The sequence below is a fragment of the Amblyomma mixtum genome, chromosome 9 (assembly GCF_055824585.1).
Source record: "Amblyomma mixtum isolate Tamu chromosome 9, ASM5582458v1, whole genome shotgun sequence".
NCBI lineage: Eukaryota > Metazoa > Arthropoda > Arachnida > Ixodida > Ixodidae > Amblyomma > Amblyomma mixtum.
The window spans coordinates 15,200,411-15,205,968 of NC_143020.1; the positions used below are offsets into that span (position 1 = coordinate 15,200,411).

A 5,558-nucleotide genomic window follows, 5' to 3' on the forward strand; every position below is an offset into this window, starting at 1 on the left:
CACACCAGACCATCACAAGGATTTCGTCTTGCGTTATTTATTTGTCACTCAGAAATGTTACAGTAAAAACAGTCAAAATGTCTCCTCACAACCGTTGTACAAGCATGTGTCCAAGCACACTTTTCGAGCTGGTGAAATGAAGCCTTCTTTTTCAACTCTTCTGACCTTTACGTTTTTTGGTAACCTGGAAACTTGTAGCTGTAAAATATTAGGTAGTTCCCACTATTTCAATATTTGCGACGCATCTAATTATTCCGATCATCCTACTGTACTGACTCTCCAAATGCTTTGGTCTAAAGGGAGGCCAGCAGTTTTGTAATTAAGTAAAAATAAATTTCATGTTTTAAGCACTTTATTTGCATTTTTTGCTGAAAGAAGCTGGCCGGTTTTTAATGCGGCACCGTTAAGAAGCTCTCGTCGCAGAAAAGCCGGTTTCGGTTTTGTAACGCGATAACCTCCGAATAAACAAAAATCCATGTCCTTCAGATTGCAAGGCGAGCACGTGCAGAACACTCTACGTCAGCTCTTTTTCTGTGTCGTTGGTTCGAACTGAATAAAATGAGACATAGTGATTCTGTTGTGGTCTTGGGCTTCGTGAAGTGTCTTTGTGTACTGATGCATATAGGAGTAATACCCTGGCAGCGCTTCAACATCCTGACGCATTCCAATGTTGAAGGCGAAGCTCAAGCGTATTCCAGTTTTTAAAAACAAAAGCTCGAAATTAATTTCAGCATCATAGGGGGGTCTCGTACGTAACGGCATGCAGCATAAGGGTGATTATAGTATGCGTGTAAATGCAAGACCATTAGTTAAACTAATGGTCTATAGCGCTCTCTTTGTCTCCCACCTAAACTACTCTCATTTAGTCTGGGGAATAACAAAAACTAATCTGTTGAAGCTTGAAAGGCTACAGAAAAAAATAATACGAATAATTCAAAAAGGTTGAATACACAGCACCTTCTTCAGATATCTTTGCTTCGCTTAATTTATTAAAAGTAAGAAAAATATACGAATACAAATTATGCAGGCAGTACCGTTTGAGCGTCCAACGAAAGAGTACAGTTTTTACTGAAATGGCAGAATTACGGCCCAATTATCCCACCTACAGCACCAGAACTCCCGAACGATGGAAAATTCCAAAATGTCGCACTGCCTATGGACAACAAACACTCCGGTATAATCTTCCGCGATTATTGAATGCTGCAGAAAAAGAAGCCGCTGATGTATCCAATATGTCTCTTCCAAATATGTACAAATATTTAGCTACTCATACTTTTTTTGTGAATGAACGCAAAGGTCTATCCTTATGTTCAATCACATTGCATTGTTTACGTTTAAAAAAAAGGGGAAAAAAATGTTTTCCCAGGCGTCCAAAACCAGTGCTTTATTGAAACTCTTATTTAGGCTTATTTTATTTTGTGATGCGATATAGTGTTTTTTTGTGTGTTGAAGCTTCTTTTGTGTTGAAGCTTTTTTTTCCTCATTGCAACAAAAATGCGACTGTTTATTGCCCCACTCTGCTGCTGTATACACTGTAAGGAGGCGGAGCATTTTTCAAGCCGCTAATGTACGGCTTTTCCCTCCGCCTCCTTCCACTTCTTTGTGGATGGTTTGGTTTAGTTTATGGGGTTTAACGTCCCAAAGCGACTAAGGCTATGAGAGACGCCGTAGTGGATGGCTCCGGAAATTTCGATCACCTGGGGTTCTTTAACGTGCAATGACATCGCACAGTACACGGGCCTCTAGAATTTCTGCTCCAAAGAAATTCCAGCCGCCGCGGCCGAGATCAAACCCGCGTCTTTTGGGTCAGCAGGCGAGCACCATAACCGCTGAGCCACCGCGGCGGCCTTCTTTGTGGAGAATAAAACTTGTATGTATGTATGTATGTATGTATGTATGTATGTATGTATGTATGTATGTATGTATGTATGTATGTATGTATGTATGTATGTATGTATGTATGTATGTATGTATGTATGTATGTATGTATGTATGTATGTATGTATGTATGTATGTATGTATGTATGTATGTATGTATGTATGTATGTATGTATGTATGTATGTATGTATGTATGTATGTATGTATGTATGTATGTATGTATGTATGTTTGGTTTGGTTTATGGGGTTTAACTTCCCAAAGCGACTAAGGCTATGAGAGACGCCGTAGTGGATGGCTCCGGAAATTTCGATCACCTGGGGTTCTTTAACGTGCAATGACATCGCACAGTACACGGGCCTCTAGAATTTCTGCTCCAAAGAAATTCCAGCCGCCGCGGCCGAGATCAAACCCGCGTCTTTTGGGTCAGCAGGCGAGCACCATAACCGCTGAGCCACCGCGGCGGCCTTCTTTGTGGAGAATAAAACTTGTATGTATGTATGTATGTATGTATGTATGTATGTATGTATGTATGTATGTATGTATGTATGTATGTATGTATGTATGTATGTATGTATGTATGTATGTATGTATGTATGTATGTATGTATGTATGTATGTATGTATGTATGTATGTATGTTTGGTTTGGTTTATGGGGTTTAACTTCCCAAAGCGACTAAGGCTATGAGAGACGCCGTAGTGGAGGGCTCCGGAAATTTCGACCACCTGGGGTTCTTTAACGTGCACTGACATCGCACAGTACACGGGCCTCGAATTTCTCCTCCAAAGAAATTCAACCGCCGCGGCCGGGATCGAACCCGCGTCTTTCGGGACAGCAGCCGAGCACCATAGCCACAGAGCCACCGCGGCGGCGTATGTATGTATGTATGTATGTATGTATGTATGTATGTATGTATGTATGTATGTATGTATGTATGTATGTATGTATGTATGTATGTATGTATGTATGTATGTATGTATGTATGTATGTATGTATGTATGTATGTATGTATGTATGTATGTATGTATGTATGTATGTATGTATGCATGCATGCATGCATGCATGTATGTATATATGTATGTATGTATGTATGTATGTATGTATGTATCGAAAAAAATTCACCTCATCGTTTTCCCTGGTTACATCAATTTCAGCAAAATTGGCAGAAAGCGTTCTGCATTCCAACAAGAGACACATTCCTGTTGTTACATTATCTGCAGCCACCAAAGCATTGTTCCCTAATTTTTTCAGATCTGCTGTCGAGGAGGGCAGGCAGAAGGCTTCTTGACTCTCGCAAAGTGAACAACTGAGGGGAAAGCCTCAGGGTGCTTGCCAACATTTCGACAAGGGGAGGCAAGTCGTCTTGTCGAAACGTTGGCAAGCAGCCTAGCCGCTCTAGCAGCTCTAGCCGATTATATCGTTCACATTTCACACTGCCCTCATTCAGCAAACAGACACTTCGTGCCCATATCAATCTGTCTCTCTCATGAATGGTATCCTGAAATTGCTCAAGGGGCCGCGAACTTTAAAAACCTTTTCAGAAATATTAATTATTGATATTGGAAATGGCCTGTCTAATATAAGAAATCATTTGACTCTTGAAATGGCTGTCTTTCAACGTGCACTCTTGCAGAATCAATGCGCCTGGTTTCAAAAACTTTTGTACGACTCTTTGTTCACCAGTGTTATAACTTATTTTTTCTTAGTCTGGGGTACAACCACTGTCTTCAATATTACAAAACTCCATGTACTACAGAAAAAAAAACAGTTCGTGCAATTAACAACGCTCCAAATGATGCACACACCAAACCTCTATTTCAGGCATTACACATTGTACCTATTGTGCAATTGTACTCTGTCCTACTGCGCAAAAAGTACACATCAAATATTAATCAAGAAACAGCATTTCTCACTGATTTGTCTAGCCTAATATGCAGAGAAAGCCCCTACAATACGCGCATCGGAGACAACTGGTATTTACCGCGAACGCGAACTAACTACGGCAGACAAATGCTGTCTTATAATATCCCGTCCATTTTAAACAATTTGTGAAAAACTGCAATTAGTGAAGAGTAACAACATATAGTTTCTTTCTTTAGTGCACTAACTCAGCCTGCTGTTATGCCTTCCCTCTTGATGTGATATGTTTGATGGTTATGTGTTTTTTTATGCCCTGAACGTGTTTGTTTTCGATGGAATGTGCTTTTGTTTTACATATGTCACAGGCATAACAAATAGTGTAACGTTGTGTGATTGTGGGTTTTTGTGCACAATATAGTTGCTGTAGGGGGCGGGGACCTCCGTCAAGCGTCTAGAGGCTTTTTGTCCCCGCTCCCCACAACTTTGATGTGAAAATAAACCTGATTGATTGATTGATTGATTGATTGATTGATTGATTGATTGATTGATTGATTGATTGATTGATTAACTGCTTTTGCCGGCATCTGTTTTTGATGCGACTCACGAAATGGAGGCCCATAAACTTTTATACCTGTTGGCAAGTACGCGAACGTGAAGCCTTTGTTTACCATTATAGCGTCTCCTGCATCCAGCTTGTCAAGAAGCCGCTGGTTTTAAGAATAGCTTTATCAGAGTTGGAACCACCCCATAGACACGACACATGTGCGATGTGCCCGTCTTGTGTACAGCTAATAAGCACTTTATAGGCGTTCTAATGCTTCTACGGAGAGAAAGTTTGGCGTTGGGAATTCATTGCTTATGGCCGCTGTATTCTCACCTCCGTAGCATCAAGGACAAGACGAGTGTCGGGAAAATCGTAGAAGGAGTTAGAGAGGTGAGGTCCTGTATTTGCGCGAGTTCGGAAGGTGGTCGAGTACGTTCTCGCTGTAAAAAGTAAATCCGCGTGGATAAAGTGAGGCGTGTCTTTCAGAGATGAGGAAATTCGAAGCCAGTTCTTGGCTTTGCATAGCCGTCCTGAGCCGTACGAACACAATTAAATACTCATTGGCCAGATAACCTTGCTTTCATTACCACTGGGGTCACCCTTCTCCTTCTTATCAGAGCACCAGTACATCATTTCCCTGGCACGCGGTGCAAAGCATTCTAGCAAAGTGTGGAAAACTTCAACATCTAGCAGTACAGTGTAATATATATACTTTTTTGAACTGACAAGCATACTAAAGGAGAGGAAAGTCGAATTACTGCATCTAGCCGCATCTCAAGCTTCGCATTTTGCTTCTGCAATGGGAGAATCAGCTTCTGTGACTCACCTATTGTCTTTCTAAGCCTTTCACCCTGTTAAGTGCGCCCACTTTACAACAGCAGTCTGGCCAGGTGGGCTCTTTGATACATGCAAGGAGCACAGAAAAAAAAGCGCACATAAAGCACTTCAGAGCTGCCTCTGCAACCATACTACAACACATACTACTCATTCCGCCGAGCAAGAGAGCGCTATAAATTAATCTCTAGTTGCGTTTCTTACTGCAGAAGCAGGGAATCTGCAACAAGCAGCCGCAGCATTCGCAGCTTGGTGTGAGCAAAAGCTCAGAAGAGCATTTTATTCTGCAAAACGCGTGCGAACTCACTATTTTAAGGCTGCTTCAACTCTATTGTGTCCTCCTGAGCCGTTGTAACATCCCGAGGAGAACTTGTAGCCATGTCAGGATTTTCTATTATTCAGAATATAGAAAAACCTGACAGGCTTCTCTTTCCAGCACAGA

The 5,558-nt window shown here is 41.4% G+C and overlaps 1 pseudogene; it reads right to left on the reverse strand.

Moving 5' to 3' along the window:
- Positions 1 to 4,594: 4,594 nt before the first annotated feature.
- LOC149328379 (uncharacterized) lies at positions 4,595 to 5,358 on the reverse strand (annotated as a pseudogene).
- Between the last annotated feature and the right edge of the window lie 200 nt (positions 5,359 to 5,558).